Source organism: Arachis ipaensis, chromosome B01 (genome assembly GCF_000816755.2).
Source record: "Arachis ipaensis cultivar K30076 chromosome B01, Araip1.1, whole genome shotgun sequence".
NCBI lineage: Eukaryota > Viridiplantae > Streptophyta > Magnoliopsida > Fabales > Fabaceae > Arachis > Arachis ipaensis.
Window position 1 is genome coordinate 84,959,627 of NC_029785.2, and position 15,185 is coordinate 84,974,811.

The following is a 15,185-nucleotide window of genomic DNA, read 5'->3' on the forward strand; positions in this document are numbered from 1 at the left end:
ATCCTTGGTCTTTGTTCTCCTATGGCAGAGATTCCTTTTCTTAAAAAACCGAGCTCAAAACAACACTCAAAACAAAATCTTTCCTTACAAAATTGGATTTAAAACATTATGTTTTTCTTAATAAATCGAGTTTAAAATAGAATACGCATTTTCTTAACAATTACCAAATCAACAGAATTTTTAATAATCAACATATTTTATAGCCATATAATTTTAGTAATTTTAAATTATTTATAAACCCTCAAAATTATTGTTTCAGTTAAGAAATCAATTTTAAGAAATCAGTTTAGAAATCCAGGCTCAACCTATTTTTGGTTCATCAAACCTTAATCACCACAACTAAATCAAGAAGTCAGCGTAACCAGAAATTCGAGTAATTAATCACTTTCAAACAATTAAATCATTATTCACAAATCATAACCTCAAGTCAAAGTCAGTCTCAATACCACACCAATCACATTTTTACAACCTCAAACAAAGCTTAATTCTGCCAATTAATCACTCATAACAACAAAACTAAGTTGTTTTCTATCAATTAATCACACAAAATATTCACAAATCATTTGCAATTACTCACTAAACTTCATTGGCATTCATAAGTTAAAACAGATTAGTTCAAAATAAAATTTCCTACCTTCGTATGAAATCAAAATCAACGAAAACGGAGAAGCTTTCTAACCGAGCTGCTGAAGGGGAAAACGTCAGTAATCGCCTGTACCTTCAAGAACTCCAATTAGCTGAACTCAAGGAGAAGAGGAGCTACGTCACCGTCGGCTTTCATCAAACAAAAGTAACACCAACGTGTAGAGAAGAAGGATACGAACATTTTTACCGAATTAGATTTTTTATTGGAGTTACGAATCTCAAAAAATCAAATGCCGAAAGTCAAGGTTCTATGATTTATTTTTTTTATATATATATATCACCCACGTTTCATTCTTCCTTTTATTTCCTATAGAAATAATTTAAATTAATAGAATAAATTATAATTAAGTTAAACTTTAATAATCATAAAATTTTATTTAATTAATTAATTTTTTTTGGCAAAATAATTTTTCTTAAAAATAAAATCTCAACAAACATAATAACTCATAAATAACTAATTATTTAATTTTCAAAAATTTGGGGTCTTACATCCTGCATCTGAAAATCACAAAATATGTATGGGGTGAGAACCAGAGGATCTCAACATGGTAACAGTGCCTACGTAACTAAAATATAATATCCCAGAAAGCCAAAGGTAATCCTAGAACTCCGACATACGATTTAATCTTATAAAAACATAACTAAACCAAAAGTAAATAAGGCAACTAACTAAGGATCTTCGTTCTATACTAATATTCCCTTTTCGCAACTCCTCCAAATCTCCCAACCACCACCCAAATCAATTATTACACACACAATTACTACACACAAGAAAATTACAGGTAGAAAGCATATACAGCAGATAAGCAGGTAGCAAGTAGTTTATGCAATAAGTTAGGCATTCCAAACAAAGCACACCAAACAAACATATAGATGCATATGATGCATGCCTTTCCTATGGCTAATGAGTCTCATCTGTCAGTTATCTAGCCAACCCGACATGTCCGGTAGCTAACGGGCACAACCTCTCTGTTATGCCTTAATACCATTAGAGAGAATCCGTGACCTATCACCATTAGAGCATATATGTGCCCTGTCACCGTTAGAGGGTATCTGTGCCCTGTCACCGTTAGAGGGTATCGGTGCCTTGTCACCTTTACAACCAGAGAGAAAATACAAGCATACTCAATATATACATCATCGTTGCCATATCCAACAATTCAAGTTCAATATACATCATCATCATTATCATTATCATAGACATCACCAATTATCTCTATCAAACACAATACCAATATCACAACCATTATAGCACCAACAACAACCTCAAACTCACTAATCCTTATACATATCAATTCATCACAATTATCTACAATATCAATAATTCAATTCTTATCCTACGGTCAACTAACCTAAGTTTTCACGACACATTATATTTTAGTTACGAGAAACCGAAATCATACCTTGGCCAATTTCTCCGTTAATCCCTGAACACGACAAATTATCGTTGTTCTGCAAATACCCAAAGTTCCAAACCTTTTTCAAACAGAAATTTAGCAATAATTGTCTGATCTCAAGCTTTTAACACCACCAATTGATCACCAATTCCATTAATTTACCTCCATAATATATAATTTAATCTTATCGACGGAAGCTAGGGACAGAACCCAACAAATCCACAAAGCTAATTTTCTCCAAATAGTTGAGTGAGTTTTGTAGAGAATTCTGAGACGAACGCGTGGCCGCTGACAGCTCGTCAATCGGAGCTCCGAATCAAAAGTTATATTAGATTGAATTTTGGAACCAAAGGTTTGCATGTCCTTTGCTCCCCTTTCCCAGAAACCAATGTGCTTTGATGGTGTTTTTGTGGAAAAACGAATTCCACACACAAATCTAACCGGCAAGTGTACTGGGTCGCATCAAGTAGTAAAACTCACTTAGAGTGAGGTCGATCCCATAGGGATTGATGGATCAAGCAACTTTAGTGGGTGATTAGTTTAGTCAAGCTAACATTGAAGTGAAATTGGATGAAATTTTGAGAACAGAAAGTAAATTGACAAGAATCTTAAAAGAAGAAAAGTAGAAGGAACGTTACTAGATCTACAACAAAATATAAGAACAACATAAAGGAAATTACAACAAAGGAATAGAAGGAGATTGAATGTAGCAACAAAGAATTGAGAGATAGAAGTGGAAGAAAGCAAAGATTAAAACCTAGATCTAAGAACTAAACCTAATCCTAATCCTAATTCTAGAGAGAAGTGAGAGCTTCTCTCTCTAAAACTCTAAACTAAAGTGATTAGTTAGTTGGAAGTGATGGTTGGTCCAAAAGTTATGATCCCCTTAATCCTTCATCCTTTTATTCCTTTCCCTTAGCAATTTTGGCGCCAAAAATGGGTTCAGAAACCCTCTCAAATCGCCAGGCACGTGTTGCATTAATGAGGTCATGTGCCATCATCGGCGCGTGCGCGCATGGTACGCGTGCGCGTCCCTGGTCGATTCTGCAATATGCGCGTGAGCGCCTTGTGCGCGTGCGCGTGCATGGCTGACTTTGCTTCTTTGACTTTTTATGCTTCTCTCCACTTGTATGCTTCCTTCCTTGCTTCCTTTGATCCATGCCTAGCTTACTTCAATCCTGGAATCACTAGCAAACACCTCAAGGCATCTTATGGAATCAAAGAAGAACTAGAATTCATCTAAATAAGGCTTAGAAAGCATGTTTTTACACTTAAGCACGAATATGGGAGAGATAACAAAATCATGCTAATTCCTAGGCTAAATGTGACAAAAGGTTATCAAAATACTCTGAATTCAATGCAAAACAAACCGTCAAATTGGGGTTTGTCAACCTCCCCACACTTAAGCCTTAGCATGTCCTCATGCTAAAATAAGAAGGAACTAAGGGTTATGACATTTATTGAATGCAACTAAACTACATGAGTCCTATCTAAATGCAATTGTCTAAAGCAATTGGAAATGCTTAGTTCAAACAAATCAATTCTCAAGAGAGCATGTGTAAGCACAAGAGCTAGGCGATAAGGACTAAGTCCAAACCACAATTGTATTGAATTGTCAAAAAGAGTTCAAACTTGCAAGAATATAGATAAATTTGGGTGAACACATGTGATTGAACTTTTGAACCCTCACCGGATGTGTATCCGCTCTATTCACTCGAGTGTTTAAGGGTTAATTCACTCAATTCTCTTCTAATCATGTTTTCCAAAATTTGATTTTCTTCTAACAATCAACACTTATTCAATGTATGCATACATTCATCATGAGGTCTTTTATTTAGGTTGTAATGGGGTTAGGGTCAAGGTAGGATCATTTATGGTCAAGTGGACTAGGATTTGAATCTTTGATTAGCATAGGCTTTCCCACCTAACCTATTTAATGACCTATACAAATGCGAGCTATTCTAACTACCCATTCTTCACTTTTTCTTACATACTCATGCATTTTTTTATTTGATTCACAACACCTATGCATTGATTCCTTTTCATTGACTTCACTTTGGGGCATGTCCCCTTTTATTATTTTTCCTTTTTATTGATTCCTTTTTCTTCTTTTTTTTTTATTTTTCTTTTCATCATTTTTTTTATATATATATTTTTTCTCTTTTTTCTTCTTTCAAACTAAATACAAGAACATCAATGCATAAGGTCTCTACATTTGATCAATACATGAATAGGTGCCCAATTCCTAAACATAAAAGTGTATTGCCCCTTTTTATCCCATCCAATGTTCCCAAGCCTCACCAACTTGAATAATACACACTCTCACTAGCCTAGGCTAATCAAAGATCCAAACAAGGACTTTTCATTGGTTTTCCGCCTTGGGCTTGTAATGAGCTAAAATAAGAATGAGTTGGTTAAGCATAGGCTCAAAATTGGCTAACAATGGAGAGTAAAAGGTTGGCTATCGGGGTAAGTGGCTAATGAAGGAATGGCCTCAATCATATAAATGCACAAACACAAGAAAAAAATGGATATATAGAATCAAGCAAATCAAGGATCACCATCATGGAAAGAGAACAATTTCACACAAGAATGGAAAATAAGTGGTTATAAAATGTAACCACATCAATAGGCTCAAGTCTCACAAGCTTGTGTTCTCAATTCAATACATGCTTCACAAGGTATGAAATTCAAGCAAGTTTCAAAAATTCCTTTTCAATCAATTGGGTTGATGCCCTATATTTAAACTTCTTGAAGGAGTTGGCCCAACTCAGGCCTAACTCTCTGGAGAATGGCCTGGGAGTCGCGCCACTAGATTTGCGCGCACGCGGCAAGTACGCGTCCGCGTGCATTGAGGGGAATGGAGAACCACGCGTGAGCGTACAGTGCGCGCTAACGTAGGGTGGCATATTAGGCAGGGGCGCGTGCGCATACCTTGCGCGCACGCGTACATGAGATTGGGCCTGAGGCTTAGAATGGGCTTGAGGCACGCCCAACTCTCTGGTCCATGGCCTAGTTTGGTGGCACCACGCAAGGACGCGCGCGCGGCAAGTGCGCGTCCGCGTACATTGACAAATTGTGAAATGGCGCGCTGGCGCGATGCATGCGCTCGCGCAGATCGGGTTGGGCCTGGGGCCTAGAGCTAGCCCAGAAATGGCTTAACTCTCTGGGGTTTGGCCCAATCATATGTAGCAGCAAATCGGCGCGGACGCGGCAGGTGCGCGTCCGCGCGAACTTCCACGTTCTAATAGGTGGCGCGCCCGCATGTAGTGCGCGTCCGCGCCTTGATATTATTCATCTACTACTAAACACAACATGCATGTGACTAAGCTAACAATTAAGTTGTACAAACAAAGTTGTATGGAACATCTACCTACAATGGTAACTCAAATCACTTATTAGGCAAATTCAAAAGAGAATGAAAAGAGTTTACCATGGTGGGGTGTCTCCCACCTAGCACTTTTAGTTTAAGTCCTTAAGTTGGACATGTTGAGAAGCTTATTGTCATGGTGGCTTATGTTTGTACTCATCCTTGAATCTCCAAGGATCCTTGCTTCTCAATTGGTTGACAGAATTTCCAACCATATTCATCAAGCTTGGGCACAGTTCTACCCAAGACATGAGTCCCCATAGTTGGTCTTCACATAGCGAACCGGGATCCCATATCTTATCTTCACACCCATCCGTTAGTTGAGTTTCATGGTTTTGTAGGATGAGCGGTTGACATAAAGGTGATTGACTCATAGAATTCTCTTTACTCCACCAATGCTTCCTCCTAGACCCGTATAAATTGATCCTTATCCCAACATCATCCCTATACCTTGAGGCCTTGGCCTTGATAAGCTTAACACCCATTTTCCAACCACTACCCAACTCGTTTTTACTTTTAATTCCACAAAGAGTTCTAAGTTGACCATCATTTTCAAGCAAACCATATTTAAGTGAGAGATTAAAGCTCAGGGATAGAGATTTTACCCACTTAAATGTTGTATTGGATGGTAATAGGAGTGATCAATTCCTTGAGGCTCCTCCCATCTTGGAGTGTTCCATCCTTGGTACATGTTAGCATTAAAGTTCACATTCCCTACGACACAATTAGAGCCAAACTCATAGCCACAGTGAGAATTCATTATGGAAAAACAAAATAAAACTAACAAAATCTAGTAAACAAGCAAAAGACAAACTATTTACACTATTCACATATGTACAATAACCAATAACATAACACCATTGCAAGTCCCTGGCAACGGCGCCATTTTGACGAACGAATTTTTGATGGTTTAGAATTTCACAAATGAATTCTCGTTGTAAAGTATAGTTTCTAAACCAAGCAATAATCCTTTCATACAAAAAGTTGTTTGTCACTAGTACAAACCCCTAAAATTTATAAACCGAAGTATTGGACCTCGGGTCGTCCTCCCTAGGAATTACAATGAAGTGTCTTGTTACTAGTTATGAGTTATTTTGGGGTTTTGGATAAGGAGCATGAAAAGTAAATGGCAATGAAAATAAACTACAAACTATAAAAGGCTCTTGGAAAGGTGTGAGAACTAGAAGTCCTATCCTAGTTATCCTTCTCAATTGTGATGAGAATTGTTCATTGCTACCACTTAGTTAACCCTTACTAATTAAAGGAAAGTCAAGTGGATGAATTGACTTGAGCCACAAGTCCTAGCCAACTCCCAAGGAGAGACTAGCTTTAGTGCACTCCAAACCAATTAGCAATCTCTCCAATCATCAATCAACAAAGGAATTAGATAACTCAAGTGTCACTAATTACTCTACCTAGGCCAAGAGGAACAAAATCTACACTAAAACTAAAAGAGACATTTCAACAAACACATAAAGTGCAAGAGGAGTAAACATTATTAAATGCAAGAATTAAAGGAATCTACAACTACAAAAATAAGAGATCAACAATAGAAAAGCAAAGAAGAACAATTATTATGAATTACCTCTTATTGAATTGGAAGAAAAGTAAAAGGAACGTTACTAGATCTACAACAAAATATAAGAACAACATAAAGAAAATTACAACAACGGAATAGAAGGAGATTGAATGTAGCAACAAAGAATTGAGAGATAGAAGCGGAAGAAAGCAAAGGTTAAAACCTAGATCTAAGAACTAAACCTAATCCTAATCCTAATTCTAGAGAGAAGTGAGAGCTTCTCTCTCTAAAACTCTATCAAAGAAGAACTAGAATTCATCAAAATAAGGCTTAGAAAGCATGTTTTTACACTTAAGCTCGAATATGGGAGAGATAACAAAATCATGCTAATTCCTAGGCTAAATGTGACAAAAGGTTATCAAAATACTCTGAATTCAATGCAAAACAAACCATCAAATTGGGTTTGTCAGCCCTCTAATGAAATGAAGCAGATGCCTTTTTATAGGCTTTTCACAAAATGAAAATGAAAATAAAAATGAAATTCTAAACAAATTTCAATCAAAAATAAATTCCTAAGCTAACTTGTTCTTGTGCCTTGAAGTGATGTCCATGGGCTTTTAAATTTTTGTGCAGGATTGAATTAATTTGATTTTTGTACCATGGGTCACACTCCCAGGGCAAAGCTCTCCCCAAGAGCTTCAAAGCTCTCCGTAAGAGCTCTATTAGAAGCACCCCTTTGTTTTGGAGAGAAACTCCAAGTTCGAACCATAATGGAAGCATTTTGTGAGCCCTTTTTCTTATATTTTCATGAGGAGAGCACTACTTCCTTGCTTTCCTTGGTCTCCCTCTTCGAATCCTAGTGAAGCCACTTTGATTCATTTTTGCTTGTTTTTGGTCCTTAAAGATGCCTTTCACTCGTGCCTCAATTTCATGCCAAATATGGATTGCCATATATCGTTGGAAAGCTCTAAATGTCAGCTTTCCAATGCAACTGAAAGCACATCAATCGGACTTCTGTAGCTCAAGTTATGGCCCTTTGAAAGAGGCATGGTCATGTTGTAAGCGCCCAAGTTTAACTTAGCTAAAATTTTTGCCTCCAAGCTCATTTTCCTTGAGGCAAGCCCGAAAAAGCTCTTGGCAAGAGCTTTGCTTTGAGTTTTGCCTTGCTTTTTGAAACAAAGCTCTTGGCAAGAGCTTTTAGGCTCTTGGCAAGAGCTTTGTGCCTTTGCTCCTTGTTGTGAGACACGCTTTTCTTCCCTTGGTTTGGTCATGGGCCATGCTTTTAAAAGCATGGCCTAAGGCTCCAAAGTGTGCTCCAACTTCAAAGTATGCCCCCAAAGCTCTTTTTTTTCCTTTTTAGCTTATTTTGTGCTTATTTGCTTCTTTTTCTTCTTATTTCCTACAAGATTTATAAAATTAAAAGATCAAGGAAATATACCAATTAAGTACAAAAGCATTCATTATTCAAGCACAAATCATCAATTTCTTGTATGAATAAGTATAGAAAAACATGACATGGTGACATGTCATCATGCTTCCAATGAGGAAGGAGAAGAAGAGATGAAGCTCTTCATTAAGTATGAGTTGAACTGGGCCTTGGCCCATTATGGGCTCGGTTTGTCTGGTTTGTCCCGTTCGGCCTAATCTTGGGCCAAATCCTTTGAAATTAGTGTCAAAATTCTTATTTTAATTAGCTCTATCTCATTAAACTATAAAATTTCACTTTCTAATTTTTCTAATTAATAATTAATTTATTAACTAATTATTTACTAATTTTGCGAGTTTTACACTGTGCGTACGCACACCCCTGCCGTGCGTATGCACACGGCTAAAATTGGGTGGTCGCGTACACGACCCCCTTGCTCGCGTACGTGAGTGCTCCAACCATAATGGACTGCTCGCATCGCGGGTGTTCCTCGCGTATGCATGCTTAGCAGAAATTTCAAAAATGCTGCTAAGCCTAGAATTTCTATTTTACACACCAAACTTTGATCGTGCATAACTTTGTTATTTTAAAACACTTTTCCTCCATTTTTTGAACAATGTAAACCTCTCGGGCCAAATTTTTTTTCAAGATAAGTTTGATAAAATTCGGAGGTCCAGAGGCTAAGTTATGCTCCACCAAAATTGGTCAAAAAATATAGTTTTCATTAAGCATTACAAACCTCAGCTTTCAAAACATTTCAAATTTCAACCTTTCAAAAACCAAACCATATCATCATCAAGCACTCCTAATTCATATTTCCAACATTCCTCAACACCCCTCACCTACTCCACAACACACCAATTAACAATTATAATCACTTCACACAAACATTCATATGCAAACAACATCATACCTAGTCATCCACTCTTATACACACATGATATGTGCAGGCAAAAAAGGGGTATGTGGAATGTAACGTACCTTGGGGGAAGGGCAGGACCTTCCCCATATATACCATGTCAGAGGTGGGCCCATCAAGGACAGGCCCACCTTCCTTGATGCCTCATTCTCACAGCTGAAGCGTAGCTGGCAGGGACACGTGTCCGGGTCGGCGACTGAGCGTCTCGCTCCCGACCGTCCGGGTCGGGTGGTGCTCGGGTCGGGCCGGCCCGCTAGTGGTTTGGTCCAGGCCGTAACAGTGCCCCCAACGCGTCAGCAATGATTATGAAGATGGTTGGTGGCCCGTTATCTCTTATTCCGTGTGTTGCCGCCAGGTCGGTCGCCCGTGGAGGGGACGTGCCTCTTGCGCGCGTGACTGTTTGTTGCTAAGGTGACTGTTTTGTTGGTGTGAGCTTTGCGCTCGTGTTTGTTTACTATTGTGTTGGTAGTTCGGCAGAGCCAGGTCGTGGCCTTTCAGTATCATTGTAGCCGTTTGTAATGGCTTTGGTTTAGGTGGCCCCCGGGGTGATCAGTCCCGGGATGCCGTATCGTGGTTCTGTTTTAACGCGTCGTGGAACTTGTTGTCACGTGATGTGTAAGTAGGAAAGAGAACAAATAGGAGTAAAATTGGTATAAATGACAAGTGAACATTAACCGGTAATTAAACAAGTCTGTTACCATGGTAAATACAAAAGTGAGTGATTAAGTTTGTTAGATCGTCTGGCCGGCCTGCTTGATCTAGGGGTAAAACCTTCTCAGGTTACCCGTGTTCCAAGTCCTCAGGAGCTCCCTTCCATCGAGCCTCTCCAATTTGTAGGCGCCCTTGCCAAGCACTTCTCTGACCCTGTAAGGGCCTTCCCAGTTTGCCGCCAGTTTGCCTTCTCCCTGGGTCGGTAGGCCGATGTTATTGCGCCGTAGGACAGGATCGTTTTGCTCAAAATCTCTCTTGAGCACTTTGGTGTTGTAGAGTAGGGCCATTCTTTGCTTTAGTGCTACTTCTGACAGGTGAGCCTTCTCCCTGGTTTCATCTATTAGGTCCTTCTCTACAGCTTCTTCCACCCCTTTGAGAAGTAACCGTGGGCTCGGCTCGCCGATCTCTACTGGTATTATTGCGTCTACCCCGTATGTCAGGCAGAAGGGGATTTCTCCCGTGGCGGACTGCTCGGTTGTATGGTAGGACCAGAGGACTAAGGCGAGCTCATCAGCCCACGCTCCTTTCTTGTTATCTAGCCGCTTCTTGAGGCCCAGCAAGATGATCTTATTTGCGGACTCGACTTGTCCGTTTGTCTGGGGATGCTCTACCGAGGAGAATTTCTGCTTGATGCCCAACCCGGCGAGGAATTCTACAAACTTCTTATCGGTGAACTGCGTCCCGTTGTCTGAGATGACGACCTCCAGGATGCCGAACCGAGTTATCACCTGCCTCCACATGAACTTTCTACAATTGGACAAGGAGATAGTGGCCAGTGGCTCGGCTTCTATCCATTTGGTGTAATAGTCGACGGCGACTATGAGATATTTGACTTGCCCTAGGCCAACCGGAAAAGGTCCCAAGAGGTCGACTCCCCATTGTGCGAAGGGTCGGGAGAACGTCATCAGGCTCAGTTCGGTTGCTGGTGCTTTGTGGAAACTAGCGTTCTCTTGACACTTGACGTATTTTTTCACGAACTCCTTGGAGTCTTCCATCATTGACGACCAGTAGTATCCAGCTCGGATGAGCTTCCTTGCTAGGGCTTTTCCCCCGATGTGGTGACCACAGCACCCCTCGTGGACTTCTCTAAGCACATAGTCCGTCTGGTCGGGGTGTAGGCACTTCAGCAGAGGTTGGCTAAGTCCCTTTTTGAATAGTTGGCCCTGTATGACCGTGTATTTAGTAGCCTCCCTTCTTAACGTTTTAGCTTCCTTCTCGCCTCCAGGGAGTTTGTCGCTTTGCAAGAAATCGGTGATGGGGGTTCATCCAGGAGGGGCTTATCTCGGTCAGGTGGAGGGCAACCGCTGGTTCTCTCGTGATGCCTTGAATGAGGGAGCAGTTGCCGATTCCAGGTTCCATGCTCGCTAACTTGGATAGGAAGTCTGCCCGTGTGTTTCTCTCCCTTGGAACATGTTGGACCGTGACCTCCTCAAACTGTTTGCTCAGTTCTTTAACCCTCTCTAAGTACTTCTGTAGTAGAGAATCTCTAACTTGGTAGCTTCCATTCACTTGCGATGTGACGATCTGTGAGTCACTGCATACTTCTAGCCTCATAACCCCGACTTCCCGAGCTAAGATCAAGCCGCCTAGGAGGGCTTCATATTGATGCCAGGGCATTATGGCCTGTTTTTCTATGCTTTTTCAGTAGATTTTAATTCAGTTTTCATACAATTTCTGTTGATAAAGGAGCAAAAGCATAAAAAATCTCTGCATGAAACAAAATCTCAAGCATAGGTGAATTTTAGCTAATATACAGGGTAAATATGATGAAATAGATCACACTAAGTGAAGTTTTGATTTTGGGCATTATTAGCACACTTAGTATAATGAAGTTGTCTTGTATGTTACTTTGATACACTTTATTTGCTTGATTTCAGACCAAAAGAAGCAGAGAAGAGCCACGTTAGTGGCTACGTTAGCGTCACTAACGTGGCCATTAAAGTGGAAGGAAGGAAAGCTTGGAAAGTTAGTGAGAACGTTAACACCACTAACGTTAGCAAAAGGCAAGAAGACCCACGTTAGCAACCCCGTTAGCTCCACTAACGTGGGCACTAACGTGGAAGAAAAGAGAAGCCCCAACGTTAGTGAGAAAGTTAATGGCATTAACTTTGAAGAAGGAGCAGCGTTATTGGCAAAAGTGAGTGCCAATAACGCTAGCGAAGCAAAAGAAGACCCACATTAGCTTCCACGTTAGTTACATTAACGTGGGAACTAATGTGGAAGGAAAGGGAAACGCTAAAGTTAGTGGAAAATGTGAGTGCCACTAACGTTTGCAAAGCAAAGGAAGACCCACGTTAATGGCCATGTTAGTTACACTAACGTGGACATTAACGTGGGAACTAACGTGGAAGGAAAGGGAAACGCTAACGTTAGGGGAAAAAGTGAGTGCCACTAACATTTGCAAAGCAAAGGAAGACCCACGTTAATGGCCACGTTAGTTACACTAACGTGGACATTAACGAGGGCAAAGATCTCACCTGGCAGCCTAACTATGCCTTCTTCAAACAAGAATAACTTGAACCACAAAACTCCAAATGAAGTGATTCTAGTGGCATTGGAAAGTAGGAATCCAGAGCTTTCCAAGAATATATGGCACTACATGGTGGACACTAAATTTGAGGAAGAAAACTTTCCCCGAAAGTGCAAAGATGAACATGGTATCAACCTGTAGTAAGGTCAGCTGACCTCTTCACCTTCCAAGAAGTGTAACTCGAGCTGTAGAGCTCTAAATGATGCGCTTTCAATAGCGTTGGAAAGTAGACATCCAGAGCTTTACAATAATATATAATAGTATGGGGTGCACATTAATTTTGAGCTCTAGAACCTGGCAATATTAATCCCCTGAACGCGGACGTTATTGGCACTCACGTTTTCCAATAACGTCAGCGACTATGCCAGCGACCTTGTCCACTTAAAAGGAGCATAACTTGAGTTACAGAGGTCCAATTGAGGTGATTCTAGTTGCGTTAGAAAGTTGACATTCAAAGCTTTCCAATGATATATAATACTCTATAGTGAGCATGAAATTGGAGCACCAACCAGAGGCATCTTTTAAGCCCCAAAACACCAACTGGGTAGCAAGTGTGACGTTAGCCACACTAACTTTAGCACTAACGCCACACTTGTAGCATTAGTGTGGCTAATGGCAGCAATAACACCAAGTCACCTTGGACCTCAATTTGATTCACTTCTCTCTCAAGTCCACTTCTAAGCTCAAGCAAGTAAGCCCACAATTATCAACCAATCAAGGCCACAAGAAGCATCTAGAATAGTTAATTTTCATTTCATTGTAATTTTCTTTTAATTTTATTTTATTTTATAATTTAGGAGAGCCTATATAAATGCCTTAGCTTTTACTTTGAAATCATCCTGGAAGGGGGGGGGGAGAGTGAAGACCAATTCGAACCTCTGTGAATCGGCACACTCCAAGGGGAGTGGGTCTTCGGACCCCTCCCCTCAACCACTCTTCTTCCTTTTCTCTTCTTTTCTTCCTTAGGAGTAGTTCCGTTTTAGTTGTAATTTTCATTTATGAACTTTGAAGTTTTATTTTCAGGTTTAACCTTCATCTTTACTTTTCTGCACTTTCTTTCTTTTCTATTTTGGTAGAGCAATGATCAACTAACTCTTTTCATTGGGTTAGAGAGCTCTATTGTGATTCAATGAATCAATTGTAGTTCTTATTCTTCTTCTTCTTTCTTTTCTCTTAATTTTACTAGAGAGCTTTCGATCTTCATCCAATTGGGTAATTGTCTCGGAAGAGAAATTGCTCATACTTGGATTTCCTCTGAACCTTGGAAGAGGAATGAGGAGATCATGCTAGAAAAGCTCTCTCACATTAGATTAGGTTGGGTGTTGGATGGATATTGTGACATTTAATCTTACTAATACTTTGATCTATGAATGTGTGTGGTATAATCAGTGACCAAACTTCATCTCTTCCCATGAGCAATTAAATCAAGGAATTGGGAAATTGTTCAAGCTTAGAGAGATTGGATTGCCAAGGAATTGGGATCCAATCACTTAAGATTGCCAAGGAGATCAATGAATGCATTGATTGAGGAAGAGATGAGAATGAACTTGATTCAGAGGATTGCAATATCTCTTGATCCCAGTGTTCATTTTATTTTTAGTTCTTACATTTATTTTCCTTGCCATTTTACTTTTCTGCACTTTATTGCTTTTCCTTTCTTTTCTATCAATTTACAATTCCTCCTGCTCATCATCCAAATCTGAACCGTCTGAGTAGGATTCTTAATCCGTTAATCTCTATGGGATTCGACCTCACTCTTTTGTGAGTTATTACTTGACGACAATTCGGTATACTTGCCGAAGGAAATTTGTTGAGAGACAAGTTTCCATGCATCAAGTTTATGGCGCCGTTGCCGGGGAATAATTGTGATTAACAAACTACCGGTTGGTTGATTACCTAGATTAGACATTTTCTTTTGTTTTGGTTTGTTCATGTAATTATTTTTGTTCTTTGTTTTCTATGCTCTGCAACTGTTTGTGTTAATGCCTCACCAAGAAGCCCCTGTTCGTGACAGCTCTGGCTCTTGGTGATTTTGTTATTAATACAATGACGACAATTCGGTATACTTGCCGAAGGAAATTTGTTGAGAGACAAGTTTCCATGCATCAAGTTTATGGCGCCGTTGCCGGGGAATAATTGTGATTAACAAACTACCGGTTGGTTGATTACCTAGATTAGACATTTTCTTTTGTTTTGGTTTGTTCATGTAATTATTTTTGTTCTTTGTTTTCTATGCTCTGCAACTGTTTGTGTTAATGCCTCACCAAGAAGCCCCTGTTCGTGACAGCTCTGGCTCTTGGTGATTTTGTTATTAATACAAGTGTCACATGGTGTGCCACTTATTTTTCTATGCAATGTATCCAGCAACACCACTTGTTTGTACAATCATAATGTCTGTGCTTCTTTGGTCTTTGGCGTTATCCTTAATTTTTTCTTGCTTAACCGCATACATCACTTACATTTCAGTATGTAAGACGTTCATGACCCATCATAGATCCCACCACCACTGTTTTATTTGCTGCTTGAAGACAAACAATTAGTCTAAATTGGTGTGGGAAGGGAGAAAAGTAGGAGAAGAAGGGCAACAACAATGAAGATGAACTACAAGGTGGTAAAGTTCCTTTTTCCTCTTACTTATTTCCAGTACATTCAATTGCATGATTGTCTT